Below are 20,877 nucleotides of genomic sequence, written 5' to 3'. Positions count from 1 at the left end.
TTTCAGAGACAGGGAGCAACTGGGAACCTGGGCGGGGGGGTCCCTGGAGATGGGAGCTTCTGGGCTGGGAATAGTGGGTGTGGTGACCTGCCCGGATCCAGGCATCGTCAGCTTCCACCCTGTTGGACCAGCCTACCCACTCGGCACTGCCTTGCCCCCCGCCATCAGCCATGCCATTCAGCACAGTGCCAGACGAGCACACCAGGAGTTGGCGCTCTGCCTCCAGGCAGCCTGGCTTGTGGCCATCCCTGACCTCAGGCTCTGCCTCTTGGTCTGTTCCTGCCTCCTGAGCCTCTCAGAGGGCTGGCCTCCATTTCCCTGCCCCAGTGCCCAGGCCCCTGCAGGGTCCCCCTCCTACGACCTGCTTGGTGACCCCCAGGCTGCTGCTGTTTGGAAGCCACACACACCGATTGGGGCCACACCTCCTTAGAGAAGGCAACTTTGGGAGCTGAGATGAGGAGTTTTCCAGGACACTCCATGGAAAGGCGTCCCACGGTGAGAGGACACCAGGTGCAAAGGCCCAGAAATGGGAGCGTGTGGACATTGACAATGGGGCTGGAGCTGAGGCCAGCTGCGGAAGGGCCCTCAGCCTGGCAGGAGGGCGGGAGCCCACCCACCCCAGGAGCCAAGGCCTGGACCAGGACCAAGCAGGTGGGCTGCTGAAGAAGCCTGGGTCCCCAGGTGTGACCTTACTTAACACCTGCCCACTGGCGGCAGGTATACACTTAGTGGCGATTTCATCCCAGTGAGGCCACCTTGGTGCCATCCCGTGCTCCGTGTCTCTCACCATGCCCAGGCCCAAGGATGGAGGGCCCAGAGAGAAGCTCCCTTGCCAGGCCTGCGCTCCTTCCCAGCAGGAATCTGGACGCTGCCCTTCCCCAGGGGCTACAGGTGGTCCAGAGGGAGAACAAGGCACTGACCAGAGCTGTCCCCGGTGGGATGAAATGATCCATGTCCTGTGGTGCCTGGAAGCCCCTCCTTCCAGGAGGGCTGCCCTCATTTTTCTCTGCCTGACCTGGCTTGTCTATTTCTGCGTGATAAGTAAGTATATTCACGTTTTGTTTTGATAAATATTTGGTAGAAATGTTTCCCCTCCTTATAGTTTCTGAGCCCAAGTCACAGCACCCAGTCCATCCTCACCTGGTAGAACAGCCCAGCACGGGGCAGAGTCCTGGAGAGGCTGCTGCCACTTCCCACAGGGATGGCCCAGGGTGGGGACACAGCAGGGAGGATGAGGAACCCAAAGACAGCCCTGGGCCAGAAGCTGGGCCCTGGGACCTGTGGGTGGGATGCAATCCCGTGAGGCGGGCCCAGGACCATGGGAGGCGGGAGAGGGCAGGACTCTTCTTGGAGCCTTTACTACATGGTGTTGACGCCCCTATTTTTTTGAGTGAATTGGGTACAATTTTGTTCTTTGGTTGCCTGGAAGTCAGGTTACCCCCAGAAGCAGACACTGAATCCTTGACTTTTTTTTGGCCGTACCGTGCGGCAGGCAGGATCTTGGTACCCCGACCAGCGATGGAACCCATGCCCCCTGCAGTAGAAGCACAGAGCCCTAACCACTGGACTGCCAGGGAATTCCCTGAATCCTTGACTTTTAAGAAAGTGTTCCCAGGAGAAATGAGTGAGGGACGGTGAGGGCAACAGGATGGGGCAGCAGTGATTTGGGGGCATTGGTCCTGCAGAGGGCAGCTCCACCAGACCCTGCAGGGCAGCCTGGAGGCTAAGTCACAGCATCCGTAGGGGCATGGAGTGAACAAACCTCTCAGCTGCCGCAAGGTCCAGAGCTCACATTCCAAGAAACTTCTCCATCCCAGCCTGAGAGGCAGCAGGAAACACAGAAGGCTCGAATCTGGCCAGACTGGCCAACTCTGGAGCCCGAGGCAGGGACGGGCTGGACTCCTACACCGGGTGTCTACAGGAACCTCTCTCAATGACCTCTGATCTGCTGTCCTCCCTCTTCCACTCAGCCACTGCAACCAGAGGCCTCCTCCAACCCTCCCTCCTTCTCCTCCCCTCCCTCCATCAATCCTCCACTCATTTGTTCATTCTCCTCCCCAGCTTCCCTCCTCTCATCTCAAAGCACACACTCCGGCTGGGGAGATCAAGTAAACACACAGAAACAAGTAAATCAGGTAACAGCAGAGATTAGCAAGAGCCATGAAGAAAATAAAACCAGGGAACGGGATTGAGAGATAGAGGGCAGGGATTATGGCCAGGGTGGTCCACAGATGCCCAAATGAGGGCAGGAGGCCAGGGGACAAGGGACCCGGCCCCAGGGCATGGTCTCCAAGCCCTGCCACTTTTATCTCTTCTTCCCACCTTCACCTGAAACCCCACCTCCTCCAGGAAGCCTGCCTGGATGCCACTGATGCTCCAGGCTCCTGCTACACTGGCTTCAGAGGCCTTTCCAGACCAGCCCGTCTTGCAAGGATCTTCAGGTTGCATCATCTGGACCTTCTCTTCAGAGATGCCTAGAGGTGGGTCCTAAGGTGAGACTTGAATGGGGGTGAACATCTGACCAGAATGACCAGGGTACTAAATCCCAGCTTAGTCCCTATTTGCTGAGTGCCTTAGGCAAGGGACTTTGCCTCTCTGAGCCTCAGTTTTCCCATCAGCCCAAGAGGGCTAGTGCCACCTCCCTCACAAGGTCACATGGGGGTTAACTGAGACCCCCCCCCGCCCCCCACCCCCACCAGCCAGTGCTGGCATTCTCCCCTCCTTCCCATCATCAGTGAGCTGGGGGAGGGGAGAAGAGAGGGCTTGCTGGGTGGGGATTAGGTGTGCAGAGTGGCGGAAGGGCTCTCCTGGGGCCTCCCCAAGCCGGCCTCAAGCTCAAGTGTGCAAGCTGCCAGAGCTGGGCATGGGCGCCCCCGCCCCTCCCCCGCCTCCCCAGCCATCTGCAGCGTTGGCAGCAGCAGAGCCAGGGCTGCTGGCGAATGTTCTGGCACCATCTGAGCAGGACCAGTGTCTGGGCAGGAAATGTGGGCAGAGCCCTGTGTGCACACTTCATCCACATTCCACCGTTACTGTTGTCCCCCTGGGACCTGGGAGGGCAGGGACATTAGGGCTGGCGGGTGGGGGGTTGGGCTCCCACTGCCTCTTGCGGGCTACTCCCACCCCTGCCTGTGGCCTGAACGGTGTCAGAACCCTAAAGGGCAGGAGTGAAGGTCACAGACCCCGCTCCGATTCATGGTGGGGAACCCAGGTCCCACGTGAGCCTAAAACAGCCCTATAGGAGGGATTTAAAGAGCCCACCCCCCAGCAGCCACCTCTCCTCTTGTCCGGATCGTAGACCCTGTGTGCCCGCCTGGCGACAGAAGCTTGTCCTCTGATGCTCACCCCACCCTGCACCTCCCTTTCTCCATTTGTTACTCAACAATGTCCCCAGGGCCTGAGGGGGAGGAGAGAGAGAACTCTGCCTCAACACTCATGCCTCCAGTCAGCTGCTGGCTCTTTCTTCCCGTCTCCTTTTATTGTTTTTCTCACTTCCCTTGCTTTCAATGCCTTTTCACAGCACTGTCCCATGCCTGAATGTAGCAACCTACTCCCCTAATTAAATGAGTGAATAGAAACTGCCAAGTACACACACATAAAATACAAGCTGGACGGCGGTGATGGTTGGACAACAAGGTGAAGGTACTTACGGCCACTGAACTGGAGCCTGCAAAATCGTTAAGACGGTAAATTCTGTGTTGTATGTGTTTCATTGGTAGTATGTGCCTGGGAATTATATAAACACGTGTGAGCCATGGGCCCGTAGGTCCTGAGGGAGGACAGGGGTCAAGTACCTGTGCATTGTGACCTCTCTTCGCACCAGCCAGGATCCTTCCTGGCCCCCTTGTGTTTTTTTCCAGGGTTCGAATACTGGCTGCTGCTGGGCTGGGTGTGCTGGCAGACTTGTCCAGCTGCCCCCAGGGAGCTCTGATGCCCTCAGAACTGAGGCTGCTTCTTGAGGAGGCCCCAGCCTGGCTTGGACCAGCAAGGTCACCTTGCCCAATGCCTCAGGGAGGAAGGGCTGAGGTTCACCTTGCACCCTTCCTCAGGGCTAGGAAGGGGCCAGCCTTGGGCTCCGCTGGGGGCAGGGATAGGGGGTGCTCCAGCTAGAGGTTCCCGGAGCAACACTGACCCATCCAGAGGCCACCTCCCCTTCCTGATTGCTGGCGGGGTGGGGGAAGGGAGTGCCCCTCCCCCATCACTTGGCTACCTTGGCACACGTGTGCCGGGTCAGGCAGAGAGGAAAAGTGGGGCAGACATCTGCAGTGCTGGAGTGGGCCACCGAGTGGGAAGTGGGGCAGAGCAAGGGACAGGGGGAAGTCGGCGGGTCGCGCCCTTCGCCCTGAATTTTCTAAATCTGGGTTGTGTGAGCTCCAGGAGGCGGGGTATCCCCAGGGCCTAGAGCAGGGCTGGTATACAGGAGGTGTTCAATAAATGTCGAGGGATGGAATGAGTGAATGTGTGAATGGGTTAGGCAGGTGAGTACTGAGGGTTCCCGCCTTCAAGGGCTCATTCACTCTCCCTCAAAGCTCGGCCTGTGCATTCATTCCTCATTCATTCGTTCCTCCCGCACGCTCCGCACTCATTCATTCACGCGCTCTGCCATTCATGCTCACGCAGGTTCATTCATTCCCTGCCCCGCCGCCATTCCCTCCCCGGTTCCCGTGCGCACGTGGCGCCCCGCGCCCCCAGTTCGGCCCCGCGGCCCCCGAGTGCGCCCCAGCAGGGCGCTGCGGGGGGAGCCGCTGAATCAGCCGCGGCTGCGCGGGGCCGGGGCTGGCGGGGAGCCGGGCTGGGGGCGGGGGGCGGGCGCTCCCTGCGGGAAGCCGGGCGGGGTGGGGGAGCCCCGGCCGCGCCGGCTCCGGGCGCGCTCGGCCTCGGCGGGGAGGGCGCGGGCCGGGGGCGGCGGCGGCGGCGGCGGCGGCGGGACCCGAGCGCGGCGGCGAGCGGCGCGGCTGCCCCGGGGCCATGTGGACGGGTGGCCGGCGGCCGGGCCGGCTCCGCCGGGCGGTGAGTACCTGCGAGCCGGGAGGGCAAGGCGCGGGCACGGGCGCGGAGGCGGGGCGGGCACCACCCACGCGGCAGGGCGGTCTCCGCGCGGCGCCGGAGGCGGTCCGCGTGCCCCCTCCCGCTAGGGGGGGCGACGGTCCAGCGTCGTCTCCCCCGCCCGTGGCGCTCCCTCCGGTGCCGGTGCGCCGGGGCCCCAACAGGAACGCTCGCCCGGCCGCGGGGAGCACTCGCGGGGCGCGCTCGCGGGGCGGGGCGGGGCGGGGACTCGGCCTCAGCGCGCTGCCCTGCCCCCCACGCGGCCGGCCTGAGCACCTGGGCCCGAGTTGCCGGGTCTTCGCCCCCCAACACGTGCGTCCCTGCGGCGAAAGCGAGGGTGGGACGGGGGAGGGGCAGGGCGGGGCCTAGGGATCTGGGACCCTCCGCTGTGCCCGGCGGGTGGCCGGGGTGCAGGCAGGCCCCCTCCTGCCCGGGGTCAGGGCTCGGTGAGGCCGACCGCCTGGGAGAGGTCGAGGAGCCGGAAGGAGGCTGGACCAGGGGCTGGTTCACTGAGCGTTTGCAGCGCGTGGGCTTGCGCCGGCCCCAGACCCCCTCGGTGGTCTCATTCGGCACCTGCGGGGCAGGTGTTCCCCTTCTCCTCAGTAAGAAGCGAAGCCGCTGAGGCTCAGGGAGGGGAGGGCTCGCCCAGGGCCGCTCCACTGGAGCTTCCTCCCTCCCTGAACCCCAGCCCTGTTGGATGGGAATTGCTGCCCTAGCGTTTCCGCTTCCTGCCTGGTTTCGAGGTGTTTCCTTCCTTGTCTGGGCCCCACCCCATCCCCAGTGTGGTTCCTTTGGGGCAGGAACAGCGTGGGCGACATCCTGGAGGCTCCTGGACCAGCAGGATGGGAGCAGAGTAGGCACCCAGGAGTGAGCGGGGGTGGCAGAATGAGCTGTGCCTACAAAGGAGGAGCCCTGGATGGCCAAGGTCAGCCACAGACCTGGGCTGTGCAGACCGAAAGCTGACCAGGGGTCAAGGCCTTGGGGCCCCAGGCCAGCAGGACAGGGTCTCCATGGGCCTGGCTCCTCCGGAGGCCCCAGTGCCCTAGATCTTTGGGGCCGGGGACAGGTCCTTGCCCTTCACTGGGCCCCAGTTCCCCTGCCCACTGCAGGGGGCAGAGCCCTCTGCACTCCCAGGGCCAGGGAGGACTGTGGAAGAAAGCCCCTTATACACTGTGGGGTGCCGTCCCAGCCATGCCGGGTGCGGCCCTGCCGGCTGGGGCAAGTGGCCCATGGAGGCGGCTCCGCTGGCATCTGTGACGCACAGGGCGGGAAGGCAGCAGCCTGGGCCCTGGCAGCGTCCCCGAAAACCCTTAATTTCCCCAAGTCTCACTATAATCAGGCCGGCACAGAAAAGCAGGCACAGTGGCAGATGCGGCTTCTTCCCGGCTGCTGAGCGCCGGCGCCGGGCGAGGGGCGGCTGCGCTGCTGCGGAGGGACCCTCCCGAGCTACTGTCCCATATTTATAGATTCCTGCGCTCCGAGTTCCTCTTATCCTCAGAACCTGGAGCTGTTTGCACCTGGGATTCTGAGTGGGCAGGGCTAGGGGTGCCTAGAGCCTCAGTGGTGTGGGTCTGGCTTTCCATGCGCCGGGCGTGGGGAGTGGGTCGTTTCCGGGTCAGGGAGCGGAAGTGAGTCAGAGCAGTCTGGAAGGTGATGGATACCCCATCCTCTCTCAGAGACCCTTGGGTACAGGGTCTGGCACCAGGTAGCTGCCACTTATTGAGCACCTACTACGTGCCAGGCCCGGTGTAAACATCTTCACGCATCGTCTCCCCGGCAACACTTTGAAGTAGCACCCCGACTCCTGTAGGCACTTAAGGATGGTTAAGAATGAATGAATGAGAGGGGAGGAGAGCAGTCCGTGGATCCAGGGCTTGGTTGGAGATGGTTCACAATTTCCCAAATCCCAGGAGGCTCGTGAAGCCCAGGAGTGAGTAGGAGTTGAACAGGGGAGGGGTGGAGGAGCCTGAGAAGCACAGCCTGAGTCAAGGCCTGGGGGTGAGAGGGGGGTGCGCAAGGATCAGAGGAGGGTCAGTCCAGCTGGAGTGTGGAGGTCAAGGGCATGGCCATGGGTCGGCGTGTGTGTGTGTGTGTGTGTGTGTGTGTGTGTGTGTGTGTGTTTCCTCCCCTCATAGCAGGTAAAGATCTCTGGAGACAAATCCAAGGTTGACCCCAGGCTCACTGTGTTGGCCTAGAATCACCCCCAGGGTCCCCTCCTGGTTCCCCCTCCTGCCGCAGAGCAGGTCACTAGCCTGGAGGAGAGGCCTGGATAGGAGTCTGGAGTCTCGGGTTCCAGTTCCTCCTCTGCTGTGTGACCTTGAGCAAGGCCCTGCCCCCTCTGGGGCTCAGTGTCTGAGGCGCAACACCTCTCTCGGTCAGCGGAGTGGCTTCCGTGGCCCGAGAGCAGGCCCTCGATGGTAGCTGGTGGCGGGAAAAGCTGACCAGAGCTGTCTCTGTTGGTTCAATATTACAGGAATGAATGGCTGAGTGAGTAAATGAAGGAATTCTCCGTCCCCCTAGCGTACTCGCCCCATGTACCCCTCTGCCCCTTTCATTGGGACCACTTAGGTGACTCTGATACAGACCTCACCTTTCAAGATCTCAGGCTACCGCCAGGAGACATGGACCTTGACTAGTGTGGCAGGTGTTAGGAGAGTGACGGGGGCCTTCACTGTCCCCCCGCCCCCAACCAGGAAGGGGACGCAGCAGTGGCTCCAGCCCCAAAAGGCCATGCACCTGGAGGCTACCTCTGCAGCAACACATGGATGCCGGGTTGGATGGATGGGGACTTGAATAATGTCAATAAGGGGATGGATGTAAGAACGGATGGGTGAATGGATGGATACAGGAAGAGTGGATGGATAAGTGCTTGAGGGTGGATCAGTGCACAGATAGACACAGTCAGTGGATGTATGCATCCGTGGATGGACAGATGGATGTGTGGATACAAGATACAAATAACAAGGATGGATACATGGGTGAATGGGAGGTGGATGGCAGGTACAGGCACGGAAGGATGCACTGAGGCGTGAATGGGTACGTGCTAGCAGATGAATGGTTATGGGGATGGATGGGTGGAGCCTCTTTTCATGTAACCCCCCATCCCTCCCATTCTGTGATCCCATAGCAGGGAGGCTGCAGAGCTGGGGAGAGGGCAGGGGGCCATGAGGCCTCTCCAGTTATGCTGGAAGACATGCTCAGGGAACGATGAAGCCGCAGTATAGCCTCCTGTAAGGACAGGTGACCAGCGGGGACTCCTGCATGGAGCTCCTTGTCCCGGGAGACTTTCTGGAAGGTCTGGATGGCTCAAGTGCACCCCCCTTCTGAGGAACAAAGGCTGGGGCCAAATTCAGAGTGCAGGAATGACGGCACAGAGCATAAATGCTGGGCCTGTGGCCGCCCTTGAGGGTTCTGAGGCCAGCACAGAAATAACCAGAAGCAGAGGCAGGGTGATGAAAAGTGTAAGAGTCCTCAGACCCGGAATGTCCTCATCTATAAAAGAGGGGGATGGTAGTAGAAACTTGTGCACTGGCATGAGGGAGGCTTGGAAGGTGAATGCACTCTGTGGGTGTTGGCTACAGTCCCTGGCCTGTGGCAGGCCATGGCTGTTTACCACTCAGCCCTCGAAGCCCGTGTCCTCCTCCACGAAATAGGGTAGCACGGCCCAGTTTGGGGGGTTGCCGTGAGAATAAGTGAGGTGATGTTTGGAGCTCTTAGCGAATGCTCAGCCTGCCCTCCCCACCCCCCAGCCCCCGCTGCAGGGTCCGGGTTTTCCTGTTTCAGCCCCAGGAGGCAACCAGGAGCTGGGTCCCTCCTCCCTCGGAGCTCACAGACACCAGCTTCCCATCCTTGGGAGCGGGGTGGGTCTGGGTGGTAGAGGAGGGACTGAGGGGGTCCAGGAGTGAAACAGGGCATGAGTGCCTGACCTCTGGGGGTCCCATCCTGGGTCTGCCACCTCCAAGCCACGTGACCTCAGACAAGTCACTTGGCCCCCGTGAGAGGCTGCTCCTTTAAGCATAAGACAGTTCACGGCTGTCCCCCCCTCACAGGACTGGGTGAGGATCTGGGCAATGGTGTGGAGCTTGGCACACAGTAGGGGCTCAGGAAGCGGGGCTGGAGCAGATGAGTCAAGAGGCAGGGGAGCCGGAAGCCCTTTCAGGAGAGGCAGCCCGGGCCGCTAAGAGGTGAGCAGGCCCAGGCTGCGAGCCGTGGCAGCCAACGGCATCCTCCGGGACCTCGGGCCCAGGCGGCGGATAGCCAGGGGGTTGTTATGACAACAGGAACTTGTCTGGTACAGCCGGCAACTCTGGGAGAGGCTCAGAGGACCGGCTGGCCCGGGCCCCCAGCACATTCCTGTGGCCGCACATAGTAGGGGAATGGCCAACTTAGAGCCCTGGGCTGATGGGTTCTGAGGTCCCACGAGATGCCGGGCTCTGTGCTGAAGACACCCAGCGCGCTCTCTGCGCTCTCACTACATCACTGCCCGGGGCGGGGTACTGCTGTGTCCCCACGTGGCAATGAGGAGGGGACGTGACTTGCCCAGGATCAGGGGTGTTGGAGGTAGATTTGACCTTGGAACTGCCGGCCTCCAAGTTCTGTTCCCACTAGTAATGGAGCAGGGCTGGATGACTGTTGCTGGGGAGGGGGGTGTCCATGCGTAAAGGGGTGGCCTTCCAGGGACTGCAGCAGTGGCTGGGAGCACTGTGGCCTTCCAAAGAGCCTGAGACCCCTGACTCCCCACGTTCTCCTGCCCAGTGCCCAGCCCAGAGGAGGTCCACACCAGGCTGGGGATGCTTGTGCAGAGAGAGTCGGACCTCGGGTGCCTTCACTTATTCATTCATGCGTGAACTACTTGTTGAGCGCCCCCTATGTGCCTGGCCCTGTGTGGGGAGCTGGGGTAGAGTAGAGCTTACATTCTAGGGGGATACAGATAATAAACAAGTAATTGCAATGTCGATAACAGGTAGGGGTCATGTTAAGAAGAGCAGGGGTTATAAGAGGCTGCTGCAGGGGTACCTGATCTGATCTGGGGCTACAGTCCAGATGAGATCAGGTGTGAATGGGTACATGCTAGCATCATGTACTTTCAGGGCCCCAGTTCAATAGCCTGGGGACAGGCTGGGGCCCTGAAAGTTAGCTGGGAGTTAGATGATGAGAGGGAACGGCAAGTGCAAAGGCCCTGAGACCAGAGAGAGCTTGGCACATTCAGGAACTAGATGGAAGTTCCTGGAGTGGTCTGTGGGGTCTGTGGGGGAGGGTAGAGAAGACACTGGGGCCTTGCAGGGCGTATGAATGTGTGATGTTGTCTGGTTATCTGGTCTGTGATTTTAAAAGTTCACACTGGCTCGTTTGTGGGGTGGACCAAGCTGGGGTCAGGGACCCCAGGGAGGGGTGATTATAGGTGTTCGGATGAAACATGGTGGCACCTGGGACCAGCAAGGTGATGCTGAGGATGGAGGGAGGTGGCCAGCTGTGAGAAAGGCTGAATAGTCAGGGCCTGACGGTTAGGGGTACGGTGGGGGAAAGGGGGAGAGGGAGAGGGCAGGTCCAGGCAGCTTCCATCCCTGTCTTGGGCAGGTGAGCTCACGAAGCTTTTCAGACATTTAGTCACAGGTGCTGTGAGGCATCCAGAGAGGTGTCCAGCCGAGCTCAGAAAAGAAGGGGTCCCCATCACTTGATGTGAGGCATCTAGGCACTGCCAGATGGGCAGCGGCCCCAGGTACACAGCCATGAGCAGGCAGTGCCAAAGAGAGCCTAGGCCATCCTCCAAGCGGCACCAGAAGCCAGGGCTGGGGATCATGGCCAAGAGCCTGGGGCTGCCACCCCCTAGCGAGCCTTCCTTTGACTCATGCAGCTGCATCCCAGGAGTTCTGCGTGGACTCCTGGCTTCCTGAGATGCCAGGGATCTGTGTGTCTCCCTTCACGCAAAGGAGCAAGGGCTCTGGCCCTTCTCTGGGGTATTCTTCCCCACCCCACTCCCCATCTAACTGCACCCTGGGCCCCCGTGTGCCAAAGGCTCTTGCCTCATAGTGCTGTCAACCACGGTTCCTAACCTTATCCCCTGTGTATCAGTGAGGAATCGCACACAGCTGCTAGTAACAGGGACTGGAAATAACCATGGCTTAAATAAGACAGGGGGTTATTTCTGTCAAGTTAAGGAAGTGCCAGAGGCAGGTAGGTGGTCCAGGGCTAGTGTGATGACTCAGTGGTCATCAGGAACCCAGGTTCTTTTTTGTCTTTCTGTTCCTCCAGCCTTTATACATGGCTTCTGCCTCAAGTTTGCCTCACAGTGTGAAACAGCTGCAGTAGCTCCAACCATCACTCCCATGTTCTAGATAAGAAGCAGGAGGGTTTGGGAGTGGGAGCAAAAAGGGCACAGCCAAGCTTTCTGATCCCCTTTAAGGAGCAGCCACACCCAGTAATTTCTGTTTATATCTCATTGGCTACCCCTGGCTGCAGAGGAGCCTGGGAAATGCAGTCTTTTAGTTGGGTATCTTGCCTCCCAGAATAAAAGGAGGGTTCTTCACTAAGGAAGAGTGGGAGGACAGTGGGCAGCCAGCAGTCTCCACCACACCCTCCCATTCTGCCAGATGGTTGCGGTTCTAATTTCCCCTCCTTCAGGCCCCATATTCACCCATGTCCCTGCACCCAACCCCACACCTGGCAGAGATGAGGAGACGTGGGGAGTGCAGGGTGTGAGGCCCAGCCCAGGGCTTCCCCCCAGCCCCCTGGCACACAGCAGGGGCTCATTCAGTTCAGGCTGCCTCCCCAGGCAGATGAAGAGCCCAGGACATGACCTTCCCTTCTCTAGCACTTTCTAAGCCCTGGAGTCCAGCTCCCATTTAGTGAGAATCAATTTAGGGGGCGGGAGGCCCCCTGCCACGCGCTCTCTGGATCGATGGGGGCGGGCGTTCAGCTGATCACTCTGGCCAGTGAGGGACGGGTGGCCCTGCCGCCCCCCACCCCCCGCCACAGAGGGCAAAGGAGTCCCAGCCACGTGGGAGGAGAGAAGTAGGTGTCAGTGAGGTACTTGGAGAGGCTTGACCTTGGACTGCCCAAGGAGGATGCTCTCAGGGGCCGGCTTCCAGGCACGGGGCTCTGACCCCGGCAGCCGCAGGCAGGATGGCCACGGCTCCCTTGTGGAGCCTAGGGCCGAAGCCCCCGGGAAGGAGGTCTGCAGAGAGGACCTTCAAAGCTGCAGACTGAGCCCCAGCTCAGGTCAGAGCCCCAAGGGCCCACCATCTCACCCCAGCTGGCTGAAACAGCCTGGCCAGGAGGAGACAAAGGCATCACCTGGCCTGCTGTCCATCCCGGAGCCCCTGGGCACTGGCAGCAGGGCTGCCACCGGCCCTCTCGCCCGGCTGAGCCGCCGACAGGAGGCCAGGCTGCCCTTCTCCAGATTCCTGGATGAGGTTGCCGTGCGGGTTCTGGACCCCGGGACCCTGGAGGCCTTCCGGGGCCCCAGAGGCCGCAGCCCGGAGCCCTCCCCAGGCGAGCAAGACCCAGGCCTGGCCCGGGAGCCCCTCGCAGGATCTGCAGCCCCAGAGAAGACCCTGGCCCTGAGCCCCCAGCTGTCCTCGGAGGTGGCCCCGGAGGCTGCAAGCAGAGGGGGGCCGGGCCGGGCCACGGAGACTCGCGTGGGCGGCAGCAAGCATGGAGGCCCAGCTGCTTCCCCCCAGAGGCCTCCAAGCCCGGTGAGTCTCAGCCCCCGCCCATCCCCTAGGGGGCAGCTGGACAGAGGTCTGCTGGGGCCCCTTCCCTTCTCCTTGATGGGCCATTTCCCCACAAGTTCTGGCTGACCCCCTCCGAGTTCCCTCATCACCCCCCTTTCATAATCACTGTAACGGGAAAGACCTTAAGCACCCGAAGAATGAAGCTCTAGGATGAAATTTCTGGCTTTGGGGCAGGCAGGCGATTTCTGGAGTACGCACGAGTCAACAACAATGACAGCAATAATATCACACCCCCAGTGGCAGAGACCTTGGTGTTTCACCACCGGATTTTATATGATTCTTCTGAAGTTTTGAACCTCAGACACGTCCACGTGAGGTCGGATGTCGCAGTCCTGTCAGGCAGACGGGTGGGTCCACGTCCTTCCTAGCTGCCCATTTTATGAAGTTGGAAAACTGAGGCTCTGAGTTGCCCCGGGGCCCCCTGGGGAGTCTGGGCTTGGACTGAGGTCTTCGAATCTAAGTAGCACATCATCACCCCCTCCACACACACACACTTCAGCCTCAGACAGACGGGAAGAAGGATTCGGTGAGACCTGCTCGGCCGTCCTGGGGGATCGGGTCATGCAGGGTGTCAGGATGGCGGCACCCCACCTCGCTGCTAGCCTTCGTCTCCCAAACCACCTGTGTCCTCAGGGACCAGGGCGGGTCCTTATGGGCTGTTGAGGGCCTTGTCCTGGCCACAGGCTCGAGGTGGGGCTGCAGGGCCAGGTGGTGGAGATCTCGTCCCGGCCCCTCCCGGAATGGCCGCCCTGCACGGAGGGGTTCTTTTAAAAACAGAATCCTGGGCGGTAGGAGAGAGCTGATGCTTGCCGAGTGCTTACCAGAGTTGTCCTAACTCTCCATCCCTGTGCACCCCCAGCGGGTCGGTGTCATCCTTGTGCTGCGGAACTACTGCGCACTGGGAGGCGACAGGCGAGGGGAGGTCACGGGAGGAGCCGGGACTGGACACGGGCCGTCTCACCTCCCCCTCTGCACCTACGCTCCTCCGCGTCACTTGCCTCCAATGACCTGACCTGCCTTTCTCCAGGGAGAGCCAGGGAGCAGCGTGGCTGGAGGGGAGCTCTGGGTATTTGAAGACCACCAGCCCTTCCTCTGGGATCCGCTGGGCCAAGTGCAGCCGGGGAGTTCTCAGCTCAGGGGGGCCCTGCTCAAGGACCTGGGCAGGTTGCCCACCCACTCGGGGCCTCGGTTTCCCTGGCCGTGGAAAAGCGGTCATGGTCGCGAGTTTTCTTTCGCCTTGTCACGGGGAAAGCATCCAGCAGGCACCCAGTAAGGGTCGTGTCCCCGGCCTCCTCCACGCGGGCCTGGCCATCCGGGACCTCCCCACCCTCCGCTCTAGGCTCTGCACACCTTGCAGACCTCCAGGGACCACTGGGTCCGGGGGAGCCCTGTGATGCTTAGGCCTCTGGAAGATTCTGTCTGAAGGCAGCACAGGGCCTCGGGGACCTGTCGGGGTCCTGCAGCAGGTGCTGGGGGGCAGGGCTGTGTCCTGGGTCCCGGCCAGAATGTCCTTCCCAAGGAGCTGGTGTTGGCTCCTTGAAGCGGGAGGTGGGCATCAGCCCCCAGCCCAGCCCAGCCCAGCGTCATATGTGGTCAGCTCCAGCCTCGCGTTAAATACTCCAAACAGGCCAGTGAGAGACAGACTAGGATCTGGCCCCTTTCACAGACCAGGAACTGAGGCTCAGCGAGCAGGGCCCGGCAGGGTCCTGGCTGGGCTGTGCCCCGGCTCAGGGAACCCGGACAAGCCGCATCCCCCAGTGTCTTCGTGTGTGTGGCCAGTGGAGGTGCCTGGCGCACGATAGGAATCCCGTCCCTGGGACGATGGTGGCCGTGAAGGTGATGATGACGGCCCCTCTACCTAGCCTGGACAGGCTTGTGTCCTCGGAACAGTTCCCAGGGTGAAGGTGGGGCTTCGGGAAGGTAGGGAGACCCCGGGCTTCCAGGCAGCAGTCTGAAAGCCCTTTCTGGAGGACAGTGCCTGGAGCCGCACCGTCAGCCACTTCAGGGAGGAAGTGACAGAGCAGGCAAGGGTGGGGGAAGGCCTCTGCCCCGCCTGGCGGCATGGTCGTGGGGCACTCTGGGCTGCCCCTTCACTGTCCAGCAAACAAGAAGCCACTGTGGAAGGTCTCCGGGACCTCCAGCCGTCACTGTCACAGACCTGGTACCAAGGCTCGCTCGTACTACAGTGTGAGTGACTCAAGCCAGGTGTTTCCCGAGAACAAAACGGGCAGAAGAGAGCAGAAAGCACAGGCCGGGGTCAAGGAAGGAGAGGCGGGCTGGCGGCTCTGACGTGGCCTTAGTGATGTTGTGACAAGACCCCGGACGCCAGGCCTGGAACTCCCCAGGGCTGCGTTTGGATCCTGCCTGAGGGGCTTTCCCACCGTGAGACCTCACGAGCAAGCCCCCTCCACCCTCCGGGCCTCAGGCTCCCGGCCTGTAGGGCCAGCGTAAGGTGTGATAGCGCCTCTCCCCAGTGCGGGACCCCCAAGGTGCTTCTGGAGGGGGCAGCTGCTTCCCTGCTCCCCAACTGTTGCCATGTGGGAATGTGGGCCGGAGTTGCCAGATCTTCCAAAATTTCAGTAGAAGCCAAAAATACGGATTTTAAAATGTAAACTCTCCCAATTTTTAAATGTTGGCTCAAACGTTTAAAAAAAAAAAGAAAACCCTCTCGCAGGCCAAATACAACATGCCGGTGGGCCAGATTTAGCTTAGCAGGCCAGTTTGCTGCCGCGGGCCTAGTCCCTGTACCGGCACACGGCTGGGAACCCGAGGCCCTGCCCAGGCCACGCAGAGAAGCTTGGGGCTCGGCCGGGGGGATGGGACGGGGCACCTCTCAGCCCGCAGCGAGGTCCTCCAGAATCCCCAGGGGAAGGACATTCTTGGCCCCATCTGGGGACAGCCCCAAGCCAAGGTACGGATTCAAGTCCCCAACTTGCTGAGTGACCTTGGGCCAGCGCTCGCCCGTTTCCCGTCCACCTGTGCTCACCTTGGTATTCCGACTAAGGTATCGGGATGACCGACTGTGTGCCCAGCGCAGCGAGCCCTGCGGGGGATGCTGAGGGACCCGAGGCTGGCTTCTCACCCGTGACACAGTCTGTGACACCGCCTCTCCCCTCCTACCTCCCCGCCTGCCCCTCCTCGGTGCCCTGGGCCGGCCCCGCCCCCTCTCTGAACCCTCGCCTGGCAGAGCCCCTCCTCTTGCCCATCTACGCTCACTCCCTTGGCGACCTCATCCAGTTTCGGAGCCTAATTGCTGTCTCCATGCTGGCCACTCCCAGATTCACATCTCCTGGACCCTCCTCTGAACTCCAAACCCAAGTCCCCACCCTCTTGTACGTATCCCTGCTGGGATGTCTGGACCCGAATCCTGAGCTTCTCCCCAGCCCCCTTCAAGCTGCTCAGGCCAAAACCCATGGCCTCATCTTTGGCGATTTTTCCTTCCACCCCCTTCTGTAGTCTGTCAGGGCATCTGAGTGCCTCTCCCGCCTCCACCCTGGTCCCCACTGGATTTGTATAGGTGCCTGCAGCTGGACTCCTCAGGCCCTGCCCTCGCCCCTCAGTGCGTCCTCCGCACAGCAGCCCGAGGGGCCCCCACCTCAACCTCTGCTCCCCACTGGTGACCGGACGCTTCCTGAACTCAGGGCGGGACGGGCACTGCACTGATGCCCCGGCTAATCTGCCTCCCCGCCGTGGGCATCTCAGCACCGTGAGAGCAGAGAAGGTCCCCTAGTTTAGTCTGTTCACTGCTGAGTCCCCTAGAACAGGGCACACAGTGAATGTCTGTTGAATGAATGCAAGAAGGCAAGGAGTGATGTAAAACCTCTTAGAAGAGGGTCCACCCTGAGTGATGACGTCTAGAGTCTGGCTCAGGAGTGGCTGCAGCCCTTCACCAGCCCTGTCCCCAAGACAGGCCCATACGCATACGTGGCCACCATGTCACTCACGTCCTTTGAAGATTTTCCATCCTCCCTAGATGAGGGATTGAGCTCGGAGAGGTTGAGGGTTTTGCTGCAAGTCTCCGTCAGTGGGAGGTGGGTGGCCGCTGCCTGGGCCACATCTGGGATTTGGTCCCCCCCCCATCTCTGCCCTCTGTACCCTTCGGCTCGTTTCCTCCCCTTGAGAAGAGGGTGAGGGAACAGGGTCAGGAAGAAACCGAGGAAGCTGGAGCTCAGAGTAGATCTAAGGAGGGCCCAGGGGACCCATCACAGGCCCTGAGGGAGGGCAGGGACTCGCCCAGGGTCACAGGGTGAGTCGGAGGCAGAGGGGAGGCCTCAGCGCCCAGCAGACCCCTCCCTGACCTGGACCCGCTTTCCTTCTCGCGACAGTTTCCAGGCACCGCAAGATTTGGGTGGGAAAGGGCAGCAACGCACCCGGGCCAGATGGTCCAGTAGAGGATTCACACATCTGCTCGTGGGGGCCAGTGTGGGACTGACCCCATCAGCAGAGGGGTTCCCTGGGCAGGGCTCTGTGCAGGTGTGTGTGTGCTGGGTACCAAGCGGGCTCAGGTGCCCCCAGCATGGGGGTGGGCTTGGGGGAGGGGATGGGACGACGGGTGAGTGACAGGGACTGTGAGAGCAGACCAGAGGCTGCTCGAGGTGGAGAGCAGATGCCACTGGCTGGGGATTAAGAGCAATTGCATTCATTCAAGCGTCACCAACTGCTCATCAGAGGCCTCTGCAACAGGCCCTAGTGATGGAGACACCGTGGCTGAAGCAGAGGGGCCCTGCTGTCAGGGGTGTCTCTTGTAGTGCAGGGGCGGGGGCAGGCAAATGGACACGGAGGATGCGTCCAAAGGGACAGGGCGTGATGAGAAATCATTTGGTGGGAGAGAGGAGCTACTTTAGGTGGGTAGTCAGAGAAGGAAAGATCCAGGCAGAGGGAAGGAAGTGCAAAGGCCCTGAGGCAGGAGTGAGCTGGGTGAGCTTGGGACCAGCAAAGTGGCCAGTGTGGCCGACGTGTGCCAAGTGAAGGGCAGGTGGTGGGGGTGTGGTCAGAGGGTTAGGCCGGGCCCAGTCAGTATTTACCGACCCCTCGCTGAGGCTTGACTTGTGACGCAGAGTTGCCTCCCTCCATTGCCCTTGGGAGCACCTACTACGTGCATCAGTCACGTGCCCAGGTGCCACCGGGAGGATGGCAGCTCGGGAAGCTGGCCCCAACCCTCCACACTTCTGCACCCAACCTGCAGGGGTTTGCCTCTTGGAGCCTCTGTTTTTGCATCTGTAAAATGGGGGTTGTGAGACCCACCTCGCAAGTCACGATGGGGATTAAATAGGATTGATTTCCTTAACAGGGCCAAAGGCTGCGCTGGCTATACAGCAGGCAACTAAAGGGTGGAGGGGCCTGTCTCTGGCCCTCGGGAAGCTCAGACTCTCTCAGGGAATAGGGAAAGGAGGGAGGTGGTGGGGCTGTGGTGGTCGGCAGGGAGCTCAGAATATAGCTCGGGGTGAAGGAGGGTGAGTATTCAGGGCGGCAGGGGCCAGCACCAGCAACGGCATGGAGGAAGACGTAGCAGGTGGGCTGAGGCAGGGATGCATGGTATGGTCCAGTTTAGCCAACAAGTGGGGCTTGTGTGAGGCTTGTGTGAAATAAAGATGGCCACTGGGCTGGGCCACCTCGAAGAGACAAGAGGAGAGTTTAGGACAGACAGTGACAATGTCACAGGTGTGTTGCAGGAATAGGCGTGGGGCTGTGAGTATGGGGTGAACCAGAGGGACAGCGCCCAGGGCAGGGATGAACTCTCCCTCTGAGGGCACCCAGAGTGCCAGCCTGTGTTCCTACCTGTATCAGGAGAGCACTGGGACCCCACTTGCCTGTGGTCCCTGGAGGGGCCAGATGGGACCTTGAGGGTATTTCCTGCCCCATCATTTCACACTGGGGACCCTAGACATCTCAAGGTCCCTCATAGTCATGGTCTCCACCAGCCCCGGCCCCCCTCCTATAATGGAGGCACTACCTCTGGTCTGAGACCCACGCAGTGCCCCCATTCTCCTCCACCCAGCCCAACAGGCAGGCCTCAGCTAACCTCAGGTGACTCAGGGCAAGCCACTTCATGCTCTGGCCCAGGTTTCCTCATCCAAAAGAGAGGCATCTCAGGAATATCCCCAAATCTTGTGATTATGATTTGCAGAGTCAAGACTCAAACGTGGTTCTCTGGCCGCAATACCAAGACCATTGCCAAAGGCATAGCCCCTCCGCATGGGGCCAGCCACATACAGCTGTGACTGCTCTTTGCACATACACCCAGAGCTTCACGCACAACTCCCACCCCCTGGGTGAGGTGCTGGGCTAGCCCCGGGACACAGCTGGGCAAGACACAGGCCCTGCCCCAGGGAGTACAGAACTGGTGTGGAGGCCAAACCCAACTACTCCGCTGGGCCTCCATCATGGAGGGCTGACTGGAGGAATCGGCCTTTAAGGGTGAGGGCGGTGGTGACCACACAGGCACTGGGTCTGGGGAGACTGCGTGGTAGGATCAGAGCCAGGCTTCAGGGTCTGGATTAGCAGAGTGAAGGCAGGGGCTGCTGAGGTGCTGGGGCTGGACCCCCTCCCATTCCCTGTCAGCCTTCTGCCCCTCCCACCCCCTCCCTCCCTCCCTCCCTCCCACCCCACCACCCCACCCCCTGCCACCAGGAGCCTCTCCTAGAGTCCCTTCTTGGGGAAGAAATTCCCAGACAGGTCTTTTAGAAGAGCTGAAACATTCAATATAAATAATAAATGCAAGATTTTTATAATTAAATTTTAATACATTCTTATTAATTTTAGACAAACTCCCTGGCAGGTCATTCACTGTGAGTGACTGAGGCAACTGGAGACATCTGAGGGGTGTCCCCAGGCTTTGGGTGGGAAAGGTCTCTGAGGAATGGGGTCCAGGCCCAGCTGGGCTCTGTCTCTGAGCTTCGCTCTCCTTATGTGTAAAATGGGAGTGACTGCTTCCCTGAGGAAGAGCCGGACAGTGCGGTGAACGCAGGGCTGCTGGGCAGCGGTGTCCTTATTATCTCTGCCGTTCTGCTGTGAGTGGACACCCCCGGGAGGCGAGCCGCGGTTTCATTTCTCAACCATTAGCCCCTGAGGGCAGGGCTCGCCTCATTTGCTGCTGCCACCGAACCGCAAGAACCAAGCCCAGAGCTAATGAATGAGCGAGACATCGTGGGTGGATGATGGAACACTTGGACTTTGGGGCTTGGGGCTGACCCTCGCAACGCAGGGCTCCTCCCACCCTGCGTTGGTGGGGTGGAGGCCAGGCCTGCTGGGTGCGCTGGGGGTGCCCTGGTGAAGGGACAGGGCTCCTGCCTGGAACTCACAGCCAGAAGGGAAGAGGCAGGAAAGACACGCCAGAGAGGTGTAGGATTCAAGCATGCATTATCCGTGTTTATTGAGCGCCTGCTGTATGCTGGGATCTAGTGTGCTGAGCGCGGTGATGGGAACCTGGGAAAGGTGGGCCTGGGTACATAGGGGGCGTCGGGGAGATGCTGGCCAATCGGCCAGCTCTTTGTCTTGGGGGAGGAGGGTATATAGAGGGGTCTGGGCTCGTGGTCTCCGACAACTTTTAGAGGGTCGGGGATTGTGTCTGGCCGCCAGTCCAGGCGCCTCGGGAATCCTTTCCTCTGGAATTCCTTCCCGCACCCCAGCCCCTCCGCAGTCCGCGATGCAGAAGGGCAGCAGAGCGCCTTGTCTTGCTCCCCCTGCCCCCAAGCCCAGCTCGCAGGTGAGGAAACTGAGGCCAGGGGAGTCTCGGGAGGGCCTGACCAGCACCCGGGGAATTGGTGGCCGAGCCTGGCGGAGGGCCCCCGGTCGGGCCTTCCAGCTCGGCGCTGGCTGCCGGGCTGCGCCCTCGCCCGGCGGGGCGGTGGGGAGGCGGCGTGGGGCCCCGACCGGAGCGGAGCGCGCTCCCGGCGGACGCGGCGGCGGCTCCTGGCGCGAGGGGCCGGGATGGGCAGCCATCAGTCTTCCCAGGTGTGTCGCGTGGTCCCTGGGCTCAGTCCCCCGTCCCCCTTTAATGCCGGCCATGGTACGGAAGGACGGGGTAAAGCCCCCGGGAGCGGCCTCTCCCGGGCGATGGAGAGCCCTCCCCGCGCCCCCCGCTTCGCGCAGGAAGTGCGAT

The sequence above is a fragment of the Phocoena sinus genome, chromosome 2 (genome assembly GCF_008692025.1).
Source record: "Phocoena sinus isolate mPhoSin1 chromosome 2, mPhoSin1.pri, whole genome shotgun sequence".
Lineage (NCBI taxonomy): Eukaryota > Metazoa > Chordata > Mammalia > Artiodactyla > Phocoenidae > Phocoena > Phocoena sinus.
Note: the sequence above shows the minus strand (reverse complement) of the source record.